The sequence below is a fragment of the Bufo gargarizans genome, chromosome 5, assembly GCF_014858855.1.
Source record: "Bufo gargarizans isolate SCDJY-AF-19 chromosome 5, ASM1485885v1, whole genome shotgun sequence".
NCBI lineage: Eukaryota > Metazoa > Chordata > Amphibia > Anura > Bufonidae > Bufo > Bufo gargarizans.
Genome location: NC_058084.1, coordinates 410,372,925 through 410,395,927, shown reverse-complemented (window position 1 = coordinate 410,395,927; position 23,003 = coordinate 410,372,925). Strand labels below are relative to the sequence as shown.

General features: G+C 42.8%; 1 protein-coding gene across 2 annotated transcripts in view; it reads right to left on the bottom strand.

The window, feature by feature from the left end:
* Window positions 1-23,003, bottom strand: part of DPP6 (dipeptidyl peptidase like 6) — a 1,705,234-nt gene that overhangs the window by 403,661 nt on the left and 1,278,570 nt on the right. The window lies entirely within an intron of this gene.

The window sequence follows — 23,003 nt, the reverse complement described above, 5'->3', positions numbered from 1 at the left end:
GACGTGAAGCCTCATTCTCTGCTATGACATGCAGACTGATTCTCTGCTGTCATGAAGCCAGATTGTCTGTTACGGGACCTCTCTGCTCTGCCTGTGTGCTAGGCCTAAATATATGCCAATGGACTGTTGCAGTGGTGGGTGACGTGAAGCCTGATTCTCTGCTATGATATGAAGACTGATTCTCTGCTGACATGAAGCCAGATTGTCTGTTACGGGACCTTTCTCCTCTGCCTGGGTTCTGGGCCTAAATTTATGAAAATTGACTCTTACAGTGGTGGGTGACGTGAAGCCTGATTCTCTGCTATGATATGAAGACTGATTCTCTGCTGACATGAAGCCAGATTGTCTGTTACGGGACCTTTCTCCTCTGCCTGGGTTCTGGGCCTAAATTTATGAAAATTGACTCTTACAGTGGTGGGTGACGTGAAGCCTGATTCTCTGCTATGATATGAAGACTGATTCTCTGCTGACATGAAGCCAGATTGTCTGTTACGGGACCTTTCTCCTCTGCCTGGGTTCTGGGCCTAAATTTTTGAAAATTGACTCTTACAGTGGTGGGTGACGTGAAGCCTGATTCTCTGCTATGATATGAAGACTGATTCTCTGCTGACATGAAGCCAGATTCTCTGTTACGGGACCTCCCTCCTCTGCCTGGGTGCTGGGCCTAAATATATGCCAATGGACTGTTGCAGTGGTGGCTGACGTGAAGCCTCATTCTCTGCTATGACATGCAGACTAATTCTCTGCTGACATGAAGACAGATTCTCTGTTACGGGACCTCCCTCCTCTGCCTGGGTGCTGGGCCTAAATATATGCCAATGGACTGTTGCAGTGGTGGCTGACGTGAAGCCTCATTCTCTGCTATGACATGCAGACTAATTCTCTGCTGACATGAAGACAGATTCTCTGTTACGGGACCTCCCTCCTCTGCCTGGGTGCTGGGCCTAAATATATGCCAATGGACTGTTGCAGTGGTGGCTGACGTGAAGCCTCATTCTCTGCTATGACATGCAGACTAATTCTCTGCTGACATGAAGACAGATTCTCTGTTACGGGACCTCCCTCCTCTGCCTGGGTGCTGGGCCTAAATATATGCCAATGGACTGTTGCAGTGGTGGCTGACGTGAAGCCTCATTCTCTGCTATGACATGCAGACTGATTCTCTGCTGTCATGAAGCCAGATTGTCTGTTACGGGACCTCTCTGCTCTGCCTGTGTGCTAGGCCTAAATATATGCCAATGGACTGTTGCAGTGGTGGGTGACGTGAAGCCTGATTCTCTGCTATGATATGAAGACTGATTCTCTGCTGACATGAAGCCAGATTGTCTGTTACGGGACCTTTCTCCTCTGCCTGGGTTCTGGGCCTAAATTTATGAAAATTGACTCTTACAGTGGTGGGTGACGTGAAGCCTGATTCTCTGCTATGATATGAAGACTGATTCTCTGCTGACATGAAGCCAGATTGTCTGTTACGGGACCTTTCTCCTCTGCCTGGGTTCTGGGCCTAAATTTTTGAAAATTGACTCTTACAGTGGTGGGTGACGTGAAGCCTGATTCTCTGCTATGACATGCAGACTAATTCTCTGCTGACATGAAGACAGATTCTCTGTTACGGGACCTCCCTCCTCTGCCTGGGTGCTGGGCCTAAATATATGCCAATGGACTGTTGCAGTGGTGGCTGACGTGAAGCCTCATTCTCTGCTATGACATGCAGACTAATTCTCTGCTGACATGAAGACAGATTCTCTGTTACGGGACCTCCCTCCTCTGCCTGGGTGCTGGGCCTAAATATATGCCAATGGACTGTTGCAGTGGTGGCTGACGTGAAGCCTCATTCTCTGCTATGACATGCAGACTGATTCTCTGCTGTCATGAAGCCAGATTGTCTGTTACGGGACCTCTCTGCTCTGCCTGTGTGCTAGGCCTAAATATATGCCAATGGACTGTTGCAGTGGTGGGTGACGTGAAGCCTGATTCTCTGCTATGATATGAAGACTGATTCTCTGCTGACATGAAGCCAGATTGTCTGTTACGGGACCTTTCTCCTCTGCCTGGGTTCTGGGCCTAAATTTATGAAAATTGACTCTTACAGTGGTGGGTGACGTGAAGCCTGATTCTCTGCTATGATATGAAGACTGATTCTCTGCTGACATGAAGCCAGATTGTCTGTTACGGGACCTCTCTCCTCTGCCTGTGTGTGTGCTGGGCCTAAATATATGCCAATGGACTGTTGCAGTGGTGGCTGACGTGAAGCCTCATTCTCTGCTATGACATGCAGACTGATTCTCTGCTGACATGAAGACAGATTCTCTGTTACGGGACCTCCCTCCTCTGCCTGGGTGCTGGGCCTAAATATATGCCAATGGACTGTTGCAGTGGTGGCTGACGTGAAGCCTCATTCTCTGCTATGACATGCAGACTAATTCTCTGCTGACATGAAGACAGATTCTCTGTTACGGGACCTCCCTCCTCTGCCTGGGTGCTGGGCCTAAATATATGCCAATGGACTGTTGCAGTGGTGGCTGACGTGAAGCCTCATTCTCTGCTATGACATGCAGACTGATTCTCTGCTGACATGAAGCCAGATTCTCTGTTACGGGACCTCTCTCCTCTGCCTGTGTGTGTGCTGGGCCTAAATATATGCCAATGGACTGTTGCAGTGGTGGCTGACGTGAAGCCTCATTCTCTGCTATGACATGCAGACTGATTCTCTGCTGACATGAAGCCAGATTCTCTGTTACGGGACCTCTCTCCTCTGCCTGTGTGTGTGCTGGGCCTAAATATATGCCAATGGACTGTTGCAGTGGTGGCTGACGTGAAGCCTCATTCTCTGCTATGACATGCAGACTAATTCTCTGCTGACATGAAGACAGATTCTCTGTTACGGGACCTCCCTCCTCTGCCTGGGTGCTGGGCCTAAATATATGCCAATGGACTGTTGCAGTGGTGGCTGACGTGAAGCCTCATTCTCTGCTATGACATGCAGACTAATTCTCTGCTGACATGAAGACAGATTCTCTGTTACGGGACCTCTCTCCTCTGCCTGGGTGCCGGGGCCTAAATATCTGAGAATGGACTGTTCCAGTGGTGGGTGACGGGAAGCCAGATTCTCTGCTATGGAACCTCTCTCCAATTGATTTTGGTAAATTTTTATTTATTTAATTTTTATTTTAATTCATTTCCCTATCCACATTTGTTTGCAGGGGATTTACCTACATGTTGCTGCCTTTTGCAGCCCTCTAGCTCTTTCCTGGGCTGTTTTACAGCCTTTTTAGTGCCGAAAAGTTCGGGTCCCCATTGACTTCAATGGGGTTCGGGTTCGGGACGAAGTTCGGATCGGGTTCGGATCCCGAACCCGAACATTTCCGGGATGTTCGGCCGAACTTCTCGAACCCGAACATCCAGGTGTTCGCTCAACTCTAATTGCAATTTGTATAAAGTAATGGAATTTTATCCATTCCACCTTGCAATTCAGTGCTGTCACCTGCTCCGACTTATTACAAGAAATGGAACACCTTTCCCGATCCCAATCTCGGCCAGGGGGAGGCGTTCCTGCCCAGAAAGCATGATCTTTTGGATTTTTATCCTGTCAGATGCACCTGAGGGATTACTTGTCTGCGATCAGCATTACAGTTGATCGCAGGTATGAGCCCCGGATGTCTGTTGTGTGAAACATCTTTAATATTACATCACATGACGGGAAGGGGTCAAGCAGTTAATTATTTTTCTTACTTGCTGACAAGTGTTTAAAGAAGAACTCCTGCAAAGAATGTTATTCTCTGACCTGTTAGAAAGGTACATGATGTAATCTGTAGTGAATGTAATCTTCTCACCAGTGACTGTATTTATGAGTTATAACCTCCCTTCTGAGCCTCAGCTGTGTCATGTGAACAGCAATCAGACTTTCCAAATCACACAACATCTTATGTGTGGACAGGAAGCCAGTTTCTCTATAGGGGCCTCAATGTCAGTCTCAATGTCAGTCTCATAGGAATGAATAGAGAAGTAACTGACTTCCTGTCCTGTGTTGGTCACATGACACAGCTAAGGATCAGAATGGAGGTTATAACTCACAAATACAATCACTGATGAGAAGATTACAGTCATTCACTACAGATTACATCATGTACCTTTCTAAAATGTCAGAGAATAAATTTTTCTGTGGGACTGCTACTTTAATAACACCAAAGAGTAGTAACAATACACATAAAAAAAACTACTGCTTCTTATACTGTATACCAATTCCAATTCAACACAGCAATTGGGAGATTATACAAATTTAGAAAGTAACTGGCAAACCGTGATATTAAAATAAAAAATAAAAAAATTGAAAGTGGGGACAAGAGTCTCAAATATACACTTATTAAATACATACAGACGTGGACAAAATTGTTGGTACCCTTTGGTCAATGAAAGAAAAAGTCACAATGGTCACAGAAATAACTTTAATCTGACAAAAGTAATAATAAATTAAAATTCTATAAATGTTAACCAATGAAAGTCAGACATTGTTTTTCAACCATGCTTCAACAGAATTATGTAAAAAAATAAACTCATGAAACAGGCATGGACAAAAATGATGGTACCCCTAGAAAACACAGAACATAATGTGACCAAAGGGACATGTTAATTCAAGGTGTGTCCACTAATTAGCATCACAGGTGTCTACAACCTTGTAATCAGCCATTGGGCCTATATATATGGCTCCAGGTAATCACTGTGTTGTTTGGTGATATGGTGTGTACCACACTCGACATGGACCAGAGGAAGCAAAGGAAAGAGCTGTCTCAAGAGATCAGAAAGAAAATTATAGACAAGCATGTTAAAGGTAAAGGCTATAAGACCATCTCCAAGCAACTAGATGTTCCTGTGAGTACAGTTGCACATATTATTCATAAGTTTAAGATCCATGGGACTGTAGCCAACCTCCCTGGACGTGGCCGCAGGAGGAAAATTGATGACAAATCTAAGAGACGGATAATCCGAATGGTAACAAAAGAGCCTAGAAAGACTTCTAAAGAGATTCAAGGTGAACTTCATGCTCAAGGAACATCAGTGTCAGATCGCACCATCCGTCGTTGTTTGAGCCAAAGTGGACTACATGGGAGACGACCAAGGAGGACACCATTGTTGAAAACGAATCATAAAAAGCAAGACTGGAATATGCCAAACTACATGTTGACAAGCCACAAAGCTTCTGGGAGAATGTCCTGTGGACAGATGAGACAAAAATCGAAGTTTTTGCCAAGGCACATCAGCTGTATGTTCACAGACGAAAAAATGAAGCATATCAAGAAAAGAACACTGTCCCTACTGTGAAACATGGAGGAGGCTCTGTTATGTTCTGGGGCTGCTTTGCTGCGTCTGGCACAGGGTGTCTTGAATCTGTGCAGGGTACAATGAAATCTCAAGACTATCAAGGAATTCTAGAGAGAAATGTACTAGCCAGTGTCAGAAAGCTTGGTCTCAGTCGCAGGTCATGGGTCTTGCAACAGGACAATGACCCAAAACACACCGCTAAAAACACCCAAGAATGGCTAAGAGGAAAAAATTGGACTATTCTAAAGTGGCCTTCTATGAGCCCTGACCTCAATCCTATTGAGCATCTTTGGAAGGAGCTGAAACATGCAGTCTGGAAAAGGCACCCTTCAAACCGGACACAACTGGAGCAGTTTGCTCATGAGGAGTGGGCCAAAATACCTGCTGAGAGGTGCAGATGTCTCATTGACAGTTACAGGAAGCGTTTGATTGCAGTGATTGCCTCAAAAGGTTGCGCAACAAAATATTAAGTTAGGGGTACCATCATTTTTGTCCATGCCTGTTTCATGAGTTTATTTTTTTACATAATTCTGTTGAAGCATGGTTGAAAAACAATGTCTGACTTTCATTGGTTAACATTTATAGAATTTTAATTTATTATTACTTTTGTCAGATTAAAGTTATTTCTGTGACCATTGTGACTTTTTCTTTCATTGACCAAAGGGTACCAACAATTTTGTCCACGTCTGTATCTACATACAGAAAACTACATAAAAAAATAAAAAAGAGACTTCACATCGTACTGCCATTCATAGTAAGCAATTGAAACCTTAACCTAAGATCCCATTGAGGGGTATTTTCGAAGGGCATTACACCATTATTGTGGTGTAAAAATATCATATGTGCACCATAATTTCCAACTTTCACAGCTTCTCTGCACTTTTCTGAGTGCAGAGAAAAGGGGCGGGTCTTAGTGGAAGGGGGGGGGGGGGGTATCATGCATTGCTGGATTTCCTATAATTAACACCAGAAACTGGCGTAAGTTAGACATTAGAAGTCTGCATCAGCCTGTAGCTGGCATAGATTTGGAGTTTCTGGAGGGAGAATGGACTGCCTCTTAATAAATAGGGAACATCTCACTCCAGGGCAGAGGGATCAAGACTGGTGTATGGGAACATCAGTCCTGACAATTGTCCCTCATGACCTCTCTCGTCACACCCAAATTTGTATCACTGAGACTTCGTTTTAAGGTCTTCCACTGAACTGGGTCCATGGATCTACCCAACCAACTCCTCACAAAGCCACCGGGTACGTCCAACTGCTTGTAGTCACCTTCTCATTGATTTCATTTATTGACATTATATGCTTTATGAAATCCAGTTGTTTGTCTATTCAATGATGAAATACTATAGTAATTATTGACCCAATAAATGCTGTTAGGGTTCTTATACAATGACTCATGGAGTTGGTAGATACAGACTACGTGGCGTGGGCACCTGATTTTTTTTATTTTATAAATGAATGCTTACATTAGATTTGGTTCACGCTTTCGCAATGAACCGATTGCCATAATAAAAAATAAGCTTTAGGCAACTTTTTATTTCACATTTTGCCTCTTAAATGCTTTTGAACCCTTAGCATTTAGTTGTGCTTTTCATCAATCATTACAGCAAAGCGTAAAAAAACTGATTTTAAAGCACATTGAAACTCATGAAAATTAACCTGTAGTTCATTGACTGAGAATCAGTTCCCCTTTCTTAGAAATGGCAGTGAAATACCTGCCTTTTTTTTTTATCATAACCTGGAGGCTTTCTTAAACCCTATTAAAATAAAAAAATCTTCTTATTATTTTTGCCTTGGAGCTGACATCTCCAATGGTGGACACCTGCAGCTAATAAAAAAAAAAAAAACACAAAACAACCCACAAAAAATAAATAAAAATCTTTCCACAGTTTCTCCATTCTTGCGCCACTGCCCATTCCTGGCCGCTCCTGGTCCCTGCATGTCACTAGCAGTGATGTGCTGTTCTAGCATGTGATCACTGAGGCCAGCGATTGGCTGCAGCGGTCACAGGACAAAACTATTTCCAGTCCACTAGGGGCAGGAAGTATCCTAGAATGGGGCAGCGGTGCAAGAACGGTGGGGTTTAAAAAAAAAAAGGGTTTTCTAGGCTTCTGATATTCATGACTCAGGAATCAGGACTGCTCATTAATATCTGATCGGTAAGGGCCCTACACCCTGCACTCCCACAGATAAGCATCTCTGTGCAGCCTCTGGCGCTGGATCTAGCACTGTAAATGGAACAGGAGGCATAGCTCCATTCAATGTGTGGTGGCCATGCTGGGTTTCTGCAGCTGAGCTGCCATGGAAATGCATGGGAGATGAGCGGCAGTAAACTGTCATGGATAGAGATGAGTGAAGTTATGGAAAATGCGATTCGGCTGCTTCTCCTAATTTCACAAAGTAATTCACTTTGTGACAAATTACTTTGTCACAAAGCACATTTCATTGTATGTAGCGGGCACAATGACAGGGAACTGCAATCACGACGTCCCCTATCATTGAACCCCTCAGATAACCATTGATCGCTGATCCCAGCATCTGACATTAACATTTAGGCCTTCCATAGGTTAATCAGGGTAAAAAAAAAAATGCTCACCTTATCCATTTGATCACGTAGAGGCCGTCACAGCCATCTTGATTGAAGACATCACGTGAAATCTTGTTTGGTGATGTGATGACATCATCACACTGGACAGAGTGGTGATATTTTGCTCGTCATCTTCAATGAAGACGGCCACAACGGCCTCTTTGCGCGCAAATGGATGAGGTCAGTATGTGGGGGGTTTTTACCGCCATTTCAGGAAAAGATTATTTATTAACACGAAATGTGAGTAAATTCAGCTTTGCGGTGAATCAATTTTTTTTCCAGGGATTTGGATTGAAGTCAATTTGTTTGACTTTGATTCACTCAACACTAGTCATGGCCACTACACTTTCAACTACACTACTTTCTGCTACAAAAAAAATGTTCCAGTTGTATGATATTCTCTTTACTTCATTATAATGGCAGCCTCTGGTGATTAAGGGGAACCTGTCACCAAGAACATACAGTGTAGTCTGCAGACAGCAGGTTGGAGAGCAGGAGGAGCTGAGCAGATTGATATATAGTTTTATGGGAAAAGATGCAACAAAACTTGTATTTTATACATTTAAATTCCTTCTTATTCTATCTAGGCTTTGAAGTCAGGAAGATGGTCCTATCAGTGACTGACAGTCCTCCCTCTATGAGGAGGCAGTCGTATTAGTGATTGACAGCATTCCCTCTATAAGGAGGTGGCCCTATCAGTAACTGACAGCTTTCCCTCTATGAGGAGGTGGTCCTATCACTGATTGACAGCCTTCCCTCTATGAGGAGGTGGTCCTATCAGTGACTGACAGCTTTCCCTCTATGAGGAGGTGGTCCTATCAGTGATTGACAGCCTTCCCTCTATGAGGAGGTGGTCCTATCAGTGACTGACAGCTTTCCCTCTATGAGGAGGTGGTCCTATCAGTAACTGACAGCTTTCCCTCTATGAGGAGGTGGCCCTATCAGTAACTGACAGCCTTCCCTTTATAAGGAGGTGGTCCTATCAGTAACTGACAGCTTTCCCTTTATGAGGAGGTGGTCCTATCAGTAACTGACAGCCTTCTTTTTAAAAGGAGGTGGTCCTATCAGTAACTGACAGCTTTCCCTCTATGAGGAGGTGGTCCTATCAGTGATTGATAGCCTTCCCTCTATAAGGAGGTGGTCCTATCAGTAACTGGAAGCTTTCTCTCTATGAGGAGGTGGTCCTATCAGTGACTGACAGCCTTACCGCTATGAGGAGATGGTCCTATCAGTGATTGACAGCCTCCCCTCTATGAGGAGACGGTCCTATCAGTGATTGAGAGCCTTCCCTCTATGAGTAGACAGTCTTATCAGTAATGGTCAGCTTTCCTTCTATGAAGAGACGGTCCTATCAGTGATTGACATCCCTCCCTCTATGAGGAGATAGTCCTATCAGTGATTGACAGCCTTCCCTCTATGAGCAGGCAGACCTATCAGTGATTGACAGCCTTCCCTATATGAGGAGATGCTCCTTTCAGTGAGTAACAGCCTTCCCTCTATGACTGTGTATGCAGAGATAGCTGTCAGTCACTGATAGGACTGTAACACCCCAGAGTTGTGTTACTACATGCCTCTACCCCACTACTATCTCCTAGGAGCCTTTATACTGTCATCTGATGTAATTTATATTATGTCTTCCACAAATGTGCATACAAAATCATGTTAAAAGCAATTGTTCATGTAATTTGCCTGGTTACCAGTAGGTGGCAGTAACCTATTAGCAGGTACAAGCTACAGTTCAGTGTATCTGAGATGGAATGGCTTATTCCAGCTTGGCTCCCCCTGTGTAGAGAGGTGGGCTGGTCCCACATCCTGCAGCATGGGTGGAGAAGGAAGTTATAGTCAGTGTACCATCCACCCCTGTTGGGGAAGGCTGTGTGATAGTGTCCAGGAGAACCCCTGCATAGGGAAGACAGCAAGGACCTAGTCTCGGCTGAGACTTGGCCATATACCCAGCTTGAGCACCTTCAGCTCTGCTGGATGAAGAAAGCAGAAAACAACAGACAACCTCCAGAGTTCCAGGAAGAAAGCATCCCCTGAGAATCCATCTGTGAGACAAGTCCAGTGCCTAGGAGAAGCTTATTCCTCCTCAGCTAGTCTGCCCCACAAATCAGAAGGTACCAGATAAGTGCAGAAGCTAATCCTAACACAGTTACAGTGCTACCAAGCAGACGTTTTACCCTGCAAGCTCCACATTTAAAGCAGAAGTACTCATTCCTGACAATGATTGCAAAAACCTGCTGGGACCAAGAGACCAAAGCTGTATACTGCTTGGATGAAAGTTATTTCAAGTAAAGCAACATTGAACTTCATCTAAAGGTCTGGACATCATTTATTCTGCAAAGTTTCTCTATTACTCCTACTATCACTACACTCAAATGTATTGCAAGTGAGCCAGGAGCCAGGAGTCCGGCCATACCAAGGTAGGAGACACTGTGACACAGCTCCCACAAAACTATAGAGACATTATAGGCCATTACACCACTCTAGCATTCCTAATCTGGGACGTGCGTTATAACACCTTGGAAGGGCCCTGGGATAGTACCCTGCGCACGTTGCAATTGGCGTCACAGCAAATACAGAATATTATCCCCACCTACCTGGCCACTGCAGGACCACCTCCTTCACTTCAAAGCCCAGAATGAGCAAGAATGTAAGTGTATAAAATACTTTTACCATAAAACTATATATCAATCTGCTCAACTCCTCCTGCTCTGTAATATGATACCGCCAACTCACACATCATGTTCAACATGACAGGTTCCCTTTAATCTGTACCGTAATGTGCATGTCCACCCACTTAGGTGGTTGCACACGCTCAGTTTCATCTTTTAACTGTCACCATCCCTATCTACTGTAACAGACAGTTAAAGAGAGAGAGAGAGAGCTGCAGCAGAAAGGACATACCTTCTCTGCTGTGATGGAGAGAACTAAAGCAGAAAAGTCTCTGAGCTACAGCAGAAAGGACATACCTCCTCAGCACTGATAGAGAGAACTGAAGCAGAAAAGACCCACCCCCGTCTCTGAGATGCAGCAGAAAGGACACGCCCCCAACCTAAAGTAGCAATGACACAGTACCTGAGCTGCCAGCCTGAAGAGAATCTAGCAGAGCAATTGAGGCAATAAATGAGGAGATCTCTGGACCCATAGGAGGTTCAGGGCTGGTTTCACCTTTTGTTAGGAAGAGATGTACAGATGTAGCAGAGTTAACACACAAACTCTTAACTCAAATTTCTAAACTCATTGCGTTATCTTGAAACAAAAAGCCATTGAAGGTATTTGCTTAATGCATTTAGTTTAGATCACACATCTCATAAAGCATGTGTGTTAACTCTACTACATCTGTATGATGTCTGATTTTCCTTTTTACATCAATCATAGCATAATCCTGTAAAGTTCCACTGCTTGTGTTTGGCCAGGTTTATTATTCTAATCATGCTGACCTTGTTTCCAGTGCTATAATTACTTGCTAATCATGAGAAGCACAGCCGTCCCCCCATTTCTCCTCACAAATCAATACTGACATTTAACTAACATTTAATATTAGTACATTTTCAAGCCAAGTCAGTTTTTTTTTACTGTTTACCAAAAGCTATGTGACGGCTGTAATACTAGGTATAGGAAGCTGTCGCACCCCGACCTTGGTGTCCGAACAGGCCCAAGGACATACAAGATACCAACATGTTAAATGGCGCATGGCAGATGGCTCTGGTGCATTCGGAGCTCTGATCTCTAACCTACTGCGTATCAGATTTTTTCACTGTATAAGGGCTCATGCACACGGCAGTATGTATTTTGCGGTCCTCTAAAAACAGATCCGCAAAAAATATGGATGACGTCCGTGTGCATTCCGTACAGCTGGCCCCTAATAGAACAGTCCTATCCTTGTTACTAATGCGGACAATAATAGGACACCTTCTATTTGTTTTGCGGAATGGAAATACGGAAACGGAATGCACATGGAGTAAGTAGTGGGTGCAGTGAAAGGGAGCAGCGATTGAGCCGCCCCCCCCCCATCATTATACCCCTCAGATGCCATGTTTAAATTTTTTTTAAAAACTCATGCTTACCTAATCCATTTGCTCACCACAGTCTGGCCGCCACTATCTTGCTTGAAGACCTGGGCGAAATCTCACGCAGCCCGAGATGATATCATCACGTCGGCCGGTTTGGTGACATCATACCTCACCGTGCATGGGATTTCGCTCAAGATTTTCAAGCAAGATGGCGGTGGTCGGCCTATCGCGAGCAAATGAAGCAGGTATGTATTTTTTGGTTTTGTTTTTTGCACTATTTCAGGTTAAATCGATTCGCTACCACGAAACACAAGGAAATGCAGCTTCGCAGCCAATCTAATTTATCTTGAATTTCGCTCAACACTATTCGTTACTAAGCGTAGATTCTTTCCTTTCCAATAGGAATTTAAAGGGCGAAATAAGCATCCGACACCTCCAATAACGCAGACAAATGTCTGTTTATAGGAATCAATAGCAACAATACCAAGTCTTAGAGCAACTGTTAAGCCCCTTTCACACGGGCAAGAATTCTGCATGGGTGCAATGCGCAAGGTGAATGCATTGCACCAGCACTGAATCCGGACCCATTCATTTCTATGGGGCTGTGCACATGAGCAGTAATTTTCACGCATCACTTGTGCGTTGTGTGAAAATCGCAGCATGCTCTATATTGGGCTGGACATAACATTTTTTTTAACCTCCATTCACGGTCAAATGGATGAGGTAAATACAATGTAATGTTTTTTTTTTCTTTTTAATTAGCATCCACTAATGATTTAATGATCAGCGATGAAACCAACATTTGAGGGGTTCAATGATGGGGGGGCAGTGCAATCGCCGTTCCCTGTCATTGCACTACGCTATTTACAAAGAAACGCTCTTTGTAACAAAGTGTGGGATCTACTTTTATGAGAGTGAGTAATGGCCCCTTTACATGGGCTGACAGAGCAGGAAATTATCGGGAACAAACTGTTCATTCACAAAATTTGTCAGAGGAGATGAGAGATACATTTACATGCAGCAATCATTAGTTCTGTATGGAGCAGAGCCAGGGGCATAACTACCAAAGTGGCAGACCATGTGACTGCTATGGGGCCCAGGGCAAGAGGGGGCCCAGGGCAAGAGGGGGTCCAGTCTTAGTTAGGATTATCTCCTCTTCTACTCGAGGTGAAAACTTGGTCAGGACTCTACCCTCTAAAGGAACAACATTTAGTAAATGAGGCAGTGGAAAAATGGCCCAAGAGTCATTGAAAAGGTTTTAGGCAGAGACCCTTCTGTCCTATATGGGGGGCCTGGTTTGATCCTTGCTATGGGACCCTTACTTCTCTATGTATGCCACTGAGCAGAGCGATCACTAATGTGATTACTCATCCCTATAGAGATAACATTGTTTCTGGGCAGTAGATTACTGTTTACACTGGACAATCTCCTGCCCAGAAATGATGGTTTAGGTGTCCAAATCAACAATGCTTTCACCCAATAAACAGGTGATCGACAGAATCTTTACACAGGACGATCTTTAGGAATGAGCATTCCTAGGAAAGCTCCTTCCCAATAGGTGCCCCAATTGTCTGCTCATTTTAAGGGACCTCTAGGTAATCTACAAGGAGACCAAGGACTACTACGGCTTACAGAGGACAATGGCCTACATTTTTCACATGCCCCTTTATTGTTGCACCAGTACTCCCAGTACAGTTATATAGTTAATTACTACACCTACTTCACAGCCATGATACATTATGCTATTCCTCTACTCTGGGCTGATTTAAGCCACTTTCAAATCGTCAGCTTGTGGTCAGTATTTAGCATCACAATTTGTAGGTCTAAATCAGGAGTGGAACCAACAGAGAGAAAAATGTCTGATAGAAAGGTGTTTAGGGCCCACTCCTGGTTTTGTCCTTAAAATACTGATGAAAAATACTGACCATGTGAAAGTGGCCTTAAGAACATAAGTTATTCTATGACTGTCGATAGAGCTTTCACCAGAAAAAGACAGCATCAGACACGTTGAAATATAAACCTGGCAGTGTTGAGCAAAGCAAAGCATTTGAAGTGGAATTTGGTCCGAAATTTAGGAAAACTTTGATTCTAAACAAATCTGAATTTCTTCACGCTTCGTTGTAACGAATCAGGTTTTCCTAAAATGGCAGCTGCACGTGTTACCAAGCGAAACTAAGTGTAGAGGAGACTATACCTTGCCACCTCTCTGCCTGGAGTGACTTTACCAGCAAGCACCATCCTAAAGCCTTTTCTTCTTGACTACTACAGCTCCATGCTGGTGCCCATCACCAACCAGACCTTACTAGCGGTAGCTCCCCTTTGCTCTGGCGATCCTGCTCTATAGGTGCGCCTTGTGTATTTTTCTATCTCCACCTATGATTAGTGCTGACTACTACAAGGACAATATTTTGTATTTAATTATTTATGGCCTAGTACTGCCTAAATGAAAAAGAAAAACATTCAGATTTTTTTTTTAATATAGATATTGAGTTAAAAAAAATACCCCTTTCCGATGGAAGTGCTCCTTTAACCCCCTACGACCAAGTTTACAGTGCTTGGTGCTGGACATTAATCCGAAGAACCATACATGTATGGGAGAGTATTAACGCTCATGCTCCTGCAATCAAGTCAGAGCAGTTTGGGCCCCCGGTAATTAGTGGCCACCAAGGACCCTGAGGAGAAGACAGAGGATTTTTTTATTTTATTTTTTTACAGCTTACAGAGGAAGTAACTATGCTGCTCCTTCTATTTGTCCCAGTGATCATTTGATCGCTGGGTGTCTCAGGGGCAGAGCAGAGCTGCAGGGTCTTAGCAGAATCTAATCAGCTCTGCCTTGTACAAGGTTCTCAAAGCATCAATTACCCTAGAAAAGTGCAAAATAATAGGAAATATATATATATATTGGTGTCCTCAAGGAGTCTTTTCATAACTCTTACGTGACAAATTATGCGCCAAACATAAAAAAATAAAAAAATAGTTAAAGAAAACATTATAAAATACAAATATAAGAAATAAATAAAGCGAAAACACCCAAGCCAAACAAAATAGTCACCATAGTCCCCCCATTCTTGTAAAACTATGCCTAATGTATATATAAACAACCAGCTTAACAGGCCTGGCCATTAAATGGCTAATAGAAAACATGAACGCTTTTGCTTCTTTGTTGGATGGATCGTAATAAAGTTAGTCATTTTACTCAAACCAATGATCTGACAGTTTATCGGGAACAAAGCAGACGTTCCCGATCATTGTCAGATCATCAGCTGGGATGAGGACAAACACGTGCAGCAGCCACCTCCGCTGTAGGGGGACACGCGATCGATACAATGGTTCAGTGTCCCCTTAGATAAACATTGCTCCAGCGCAGCAGATCATTGTTTATACACCACAATCTGCTGCGCAGATCACCCAATGAAAGAACGTTTAAGGAATGAGCATTTATGCAAAAACTGCTCCCCGATAATCTGACCGATCATTGGTCCCTGCAAAACAATCCTTACTTTAGTGTAAAGGGACTTCAATGGGATTTGTTCATAGCTCTAGTTACCATGAACTTAAAGAGGACCTTTCACGTACGGTATTTTTTCTTTCTTTCATTAATTACCTTTACTTGCTGCGTATTCTCCGCTGATGCTGCCTTCATTGTTTCATTTTTTTTCAAATACCCCTCACATGCCCCGCTGTTTTCCCCTGCAGTTTTCACGACCAATATATTGATACTGAGCATCGGTACAGGGAGGAGAAGACTCCAAGGTTTCTCAGTGGGCATCTCCTTCTCCCCAGCCGAGGTACAATCCAATCGCAGCGGAGAGCGAAGGAGAAGGTGAGCTGTTTTTTTCCCTCTGGCTGTGACGCACTCCACTGCGACTGGACCGCGACGTGGCCAAGTAGAAGGAGAAGTCCACTGAGAAACCCTGGTGTCTTCTCCTCCCTATACCAATACTCAATATTAACATACTGGGCGTGAAAACTGCCGGGGGGCACAGCGGGGCATTTGAAAAAAAAGAACAATGATGGCAGCATCAGCCAGTAAAGGTAAAAAAGAATACATGAAAGGTAACAGCACAGGCAAAATGCCCCCATGTGAACAAAAGTTGTCATTCCCTCGTTGACCATGGTTTATATACAGGAGAAGACGTGTAAGATGTCACTCTGGAGGACCCTTTTTCAATCTAGTGCTGCGTATTCTTAAAAGGCAATTATGTGTAACCTATTTTCCTAAGTATTACTCCCAGTATGAAGCCAGTGATGAGCAGGGCTCAATGGCCGTTCTTTTAGCTGATAGTAATTGTCCACTCTGGGGCCCATAGTGTCTCGGAGATTGTATTTTCAGTGTTTACGTTCTTCTCGCCAGATGGGTCAATTGAGGTGACGATGGATTTAACGCTCGTGCTCCTGCTCCCTGACTCTGGAAGCAGTTTTCTAGTCACACTAAAATGTAATGCGGTGACAGTTTTTTTAATAGATAACCTGATCGAGGAATTACAAGAACAAATAAAAGCCATTTTGTTTTTCATAAGAGATTTGCATAATTGCTCAATCACAGACTGTCAACTCATTACCGACTACTTAACTCCAACAAACTGACAATGTAATTGCTTTCATCCAGCACGTCTTCAAATCATTAGTTAAACAAATGGGCCAATGCAATTAAGTCTTTTTTTTATCTATATGTAGTTGCTTTTAACTTATCTGAAGTGCTTTAAACCTTTGTAAAGATCCTTTTAAGCGTTTTTGCAGATCCATGACGGATCCGCAAAAAACACTAGTGTGAAAGTAGCCTTACGCTGCAAGCAGCGTTTTTCTGTCCGCGATGTGGTGCGGAGCAAGACGGATCCGTCCTGAAACACTATGTAAGTCAATGGGAACTGATCCGTCTTCTGACACAATAGAAAACGGATCCTACCATCGCCCATTGAATTTCAACTGTGTTTATGACGGGTCCATCATGGCTATATAAGACATAATACAACTGGATCCGTTCATGACGGATGCATGCGGTTGTATTATTGTAATGGAAGCGCAAAAAACGCTAGTGTGAAAGTAGCCTAAGTGTACTAAACGAACTTGTTTACCGGAAGACCGTATAAAAGGACCTTGAAGAGGACCTGTCACCTCTCCAGACATGTCTGTTTTAACAACTACTTGCATCTCCTATGTAATAATTCCAGAGCATCTATTCTTAGGACTCTGTGATGTGCCATTCCTTTATTATTCCTGGTAGAATTTATTAACAAATTACTAACAGTTTGCAATGAAGGTCCAGATGGGTGTTACACTCTGTCCCTGCACAGTGTGACATTATCCAATCAGTGCTGCCAGAGTCAGACTGTGCAGGGACACATCGTCAACTGGTAACACCCGGCTGGACCTTCGTTGCAAACTGCTGGTAGTTTAGTCAGAACTTCTAGCATGACTAATAAAGGAATGACACAACATTGAGTCATAGGAATAGCTGCTCCAGATTTGTTATTACATGGGGAATACAAGTAGTTGCTAAAATAGACATGGCAGGAGAGGTTACAGGTTCTCTTTAACCTTTTTGTAAAAGTTAAGCTGGTCATATACATTAGTTTTTAGACTTTAGCAGGACCAACAGACCATCTAATGCAGGCGTGGCCAACCTGCGGCTCTCCAGGTGTTGTAAAACTACAACTACCACCATGCCCTGCTGTAGGCTGATACCTGTAGGTAGTCTCGAGATGCTGGGAGTTGTAGTTTTGCAACAGCTGGAGAGCCTCAGGTTGGCCATCCCTGATCTAATGTGTATGAGGGCCTCATGTCTCTCCCATGGTGGCAGAGAAAGGTCAGTGGTGTAGGATCTCAGCAGCTCCTTCCCTGCTTCCAGAGTCTTAGGGTACCTGCACACAAATATGGGTGAATGTACATAAGATGTACACAAATTTCCGTGTGGATTTATATGCATTTCTGCACCAGATCTGCACCAAAATCCGCAATTTCTAACAGCGGTTTATGGTGTGGATTTGATGCGATTTTGCCGCAGATCTCACCCTTCTTAGGTAAAAGTGAAATCCGCAGCTAAAACTGCAAACATAATTGACATGCTGTGGATTTGGAAATCCACACGGCAGGACAATTTTTGCACAGAAAAAAATCTGCAAAGTATACGTCAGATTGGTGTAATCTCATACACTTTGATGGCACTGTGCTACACTGCTGTTTGTCCGCACGAGAAAACTGCACATATTCCATAACTTGTTGCTAATTACAGGTGCAGCATGGCGATTAGCGGTTTCCTGCATGCGGCCTGTCACAACATGTATAGCGCTAATAGGCACAAAGGACCCTAGGAAGAAGTATTGTTTATCCCCATACACCTAATCAGATCTTTTATTTGTTGGGAAGCAATAATAGGAATGAAGAATCTGCTCTAACTGACAACAAGGGAACATTTTATTTGAGTTTTGATTCAAATATTTTATTATTTTTTATTTTTTGCTTTTAACTTTATGATCAATATTTTTGTGCCTATTGTTGGAGAACAAATGGATTAATACAATCAGAAACATTTTGTATAACGCAAAAACACTTAAATTACTCATGCAGAACATTTTGGGCAGGTTGTTATTTATGTGTCACAAATTCATGACAACCACTAGAAGAGTTTTCCAGAATATTAGATTTTAAACAACGTACCTAGTGATACATTTCCAGGGCAACAGTGGGGAATTGTAAAATCCTCTGTAGCCCAGCAAAGAATTGCTATACTTCTAGCATAGTTAGGCCTCTTGCACACGAACGTTGTGTGGTCGTGGCCGTATTGCAGGCCGCATACGGCTGGTCTGAAATACATGGGCACTGGCCCATGTGCACTCCGCATCACAGATGCGGACCCATTCACTTGGGAACAGAAGCGCGGATAGGAACCCCACGGAAGCACTACGAAGTGCTTCCGTGGTGTTTCTGTCCGTGCCTCCGTAACCGCAAAGAAATAGAATTTGTTCTATTTTTTGCGGTGCTGAGGGATCACGGACCCACTCAAATTGAATGGGTCTCGATCCGTCCCAGCCGCCGCACGGACGTTGCCCGTGCATTGGGGACCACAAATTGCTATCCCCAATAGATGGAGCAAATGTGCAATGTTTGTGTGCAAGAGGCCTTATAGTTTTTATTTGCCTAGAAGTTGAGTAACTTTTACAAAGTTTAAGTTATATGGTTATATTATTTTGCTCATATTCAAGGTGTAACTATTTTTATCATTTGTGGCTGTTTTTCTTCACCATCGAAAAATAAATACAAATTATTGTCCTCCTATATAGATAGGTATCCATTGTTTGTTTACAGCTCCTGTAAGGGGAAGATGTTATCTATAATGTAATCCTCATGATTTGAGTAGGTGTAGAATTGGTATGGAAGTATGGCAGATCTATTGTTCTCTTGATTAGGTCCTGTAAAGATGCCCACAGAAAAGCACTGTGTTAGTGTAATGCCTGGTCGTGTGAATGGTCTCACTGAAACAGATTGTTTGTCCTGCTAAAAGTCCAAACAAAGAAGAAGTGAAAGGGATTTCCTGGTTTCAAGAGGAAACTGTAATAAAGAATAGACGATTGCTTGTCTGACCGACCACATGCCGCCTCTTTGATTTCCCCACCAGGGCTCTGATTTACCAGATGCAGCAGTGATGTCATCTTGACAAAACATGACCACTGCAGCAATCATCTGTCTCTTCAGTGAACCGCTGAGGACAGCGACTGGCTGTGGTGGTCAGCCGGGAAAACAGAGCCCTGCCTGAAGAACTGTTGTGGCATGGTATCTGTGAGGTAAGAAATCATCTATTTTATATTACAGGTAGATCCCCAGAACTGTCCGGTTTCCCTTTGAAAACAGACAACCCCTTTAAAGAAACAGGACAGGAAGTAGAATATAAAGAGAAACTATAATCCATCCAACCTGTTTTTGTAAGAAGAATTACATGATAGAATATTCACAAATAGGTTATTAATATGTGATAAAAAAATAAAAAAAATTGATAGAAGTGCCCCTTTTAATGGGGTTTACTCACAATCTTGTATCTGCTTGTGTTTCAGAAACAAGTAGAAATTACTACAGCCTGAAAAGTTTGGGTAAGTGTTTCAAGCTCATACAGGTCAGATCATAAAGAAAAATGGAATCACTTTTAAATGCCCCTCATCTGATTCGGACTTTGGGGCAGGAAATCACGAGGCCGCACCCTTGGAGTAGTTAATTACAACATAAGCCGAATGATTATCATGCAACACCACAAAAGGCCCAAATGCAAAAATCACACCAGTGTAATATACAAGTACCTATCGATTTCATTGATTACTTAAAAAATTCATAATGTCACAAAAAATAAAAACACATAAAGGAGAGGAGGGAGCCTGCACATTTACAAAATCCACTAAAATGTAAAACTACCACCACAATACCAATGTAGTGCTGCAAATGATAGACATGTTCAGCACCTGGGTAAAAGTGGCAACTGCCAAAGGGGCGGTCACATGGATAAATCATGTAACCACCGCCATCTTTCATAGTATGGAATTCTATTATGACGGAATGCAATACAGAATGCCTTTTGTAGGCTTCCGTGCTGCATGCCGTCATAGAACAACAATATGGTCTGTGGTAACGGAATCCATTACTGAATTCTTAGATAACCCGAACGCCAAACTTGAAAATTGTAAGTTCACTCAACACTAGCAAGAGGCTATTATTTGTACTGTGGGGTGTCATATAAACATATTTTTAACAGTATAACTTCATAGTTTATTGTCTTTTCTGATATTTGCCCATAAAATGGCCAACAGCCTTTATCTATACTGACGAGCAAAAGGGTAACAATGTTTTGAACTTTTGACTTTCAGGCTCCATATCTCACCATCTACTATTTTATAGACAATCATCTTGGCTATCTCATACATAAATTGGACTTGCAACTATTTAGCATATGATTAGTTATGCAGATTCTTGTCATGTAACTGCATTGTTAGTGTTTTGCTCCTCATGGTGGAACAATCTTTTTCCTCTTGTATACTACACATTACAATCTGCTCTCACAGTCCCTAATAGCTCAGTGTGTTATTAGGTTGATTCCCAAGCAAAAGGTCAATGGTTCAAATCCAGGAGCAGCCACAGAAATATTGTCTTGCCACACACTCAGCAAGTGCACGTGTTGCATCAAAGCAAAGGCCACCCGAACCTCTCTTCCACAGACCAGTCAGAGAAAAACTACTAAACCCATGGAACTGATACACCAAAAGTTAGACATTAGAAAAACTTGTAGAACCCACTGAACAACAAGAAATCAGAAGATCCTCTCAGATGACAAAAGGGATACCACCCCGCAGGTTATTATACACTGCTAAAACACACCAAACACAGGAGCCAACATCCTGGGAAGACATAGAAACTTTGCCAAGAAGGGAAGCCGATCAGTAGAGAAAAGCAGCTAAAGAAGAAATAAAATCACTTCAAGAAAATAAAACCTGGTCACTAACAGAACTCCCTCCTGGTCACAAAACTATGATAAGCAAATGGACTTTTAAAAGTGAAATGCGATGCAGAAGGAAACATCTATAGATACAAAGCAAGATTAGTTGCCAAGGGATACTCCAAGAAATTTGGAGAAGATTACGATGAGACATTTGCTCCAGTTGTGAAACATTCCACCATAAGAACACTCCTTAGCATTGCTGCCGGAAAGGGAATGCAAGTGAAGCACCTAGATGTCAAAACTGCTTTTCTGTATGGATACATCAAGAAGGATCTATACATGGAACAGCCACCAGGATTTGAGAATAAAAAGAACCTTGTATGCAAACTGCAAAAGAGCATCTATGGGCTTAAGCAAGTGGCGAGAGTGTGGAATGAAAAAGTGAACAAAATACTCACAAAAAAAGGATAATCAAGAAGTAAAGCAGATGTGTATTCAAAGAATCAAGAGAACAAATTGACATGCATCCTAATTTACGTTGATGACATCTTGACGTGTTTTGAACAAGAAGGGGACTAAAATAAAGGAATTCAAGAGGGGCCTGGGTGTATTTCTGGAGTGTAATAATATTACAGGCTATAGCAACTAGAGAGGGGTCGTTGATCCAGGGAGTTATTCTGATTGCCTGATTGGAGTCGGGAAGGAATTTTTTATTCCCCTAAAGTGGGGAAAATTGGCTTCTACCTCACAGGGTTTTTTTTGCCTTCCTCTGGATCAACTTGCAGGATGACAGGCAGAACTGGATGGACAAATGTCTTTTTTCGGCCTTATGTACTATGTTACTATGACTAAATAGTTCACAAACTGAAACAAAATTTAGAAATTAAAGATTTGGGGAACATTACTCACTACCTGACAAGACCAGACATCGCCATAGCAGTGGGAATACTTTGCAGGAAAGTCGCAACACCGTGTCAACGCGACTGGAACGCAGTAAAGAGGGTAATGCAGTACCTAAAGGGAACAAATCGGATGAAGCTGCGACTTCCAGCATCGTCAAACCCCAAACTGATTCGATATGTGGATGCCGATTGACCTAGAGACACCACTGACCACAAATCTACAAGTGGTTACATCTACCAGTATGGACAAGGAACAATAAGCTGGTCTAGTCGTAAACAAGTGACTGTTGCACTCTCTTCAACTGAAGTGGAATACACAGCAGCAGCACATGCATGTCAAGAAGCCATTTGGATTTGTCAACTTCTACTAGACATGGGACTGAATATGTCACAACCCACACCCATCTTTGAAGACAATCAGGGATGCATAAATCTTACACGCTCTGAGAAGATTAACCCAAGAACCAAGCACATTAATGTAAAATATCATCTGCTCAGGGACATCCAAGAACAAGGAGTTATCGACATCCAGTACTGTCCATCAAAGGAGATGACTGCAGACGCACTCACCAAATCTTTGCCAAGGTAACGTCATTAATTTCTACAAAAGAGACTGATTGTCGCATAATTATGCACATGCCGTTGAGAAGAGGTGTTGGGGATGCAACAGCATGTACCATATACAGTATTGTGTATTATTATCACTTGACCAGTAGATGGCACTGTATGTTAAGGTTACCAGTTGTGTATATCTGAAA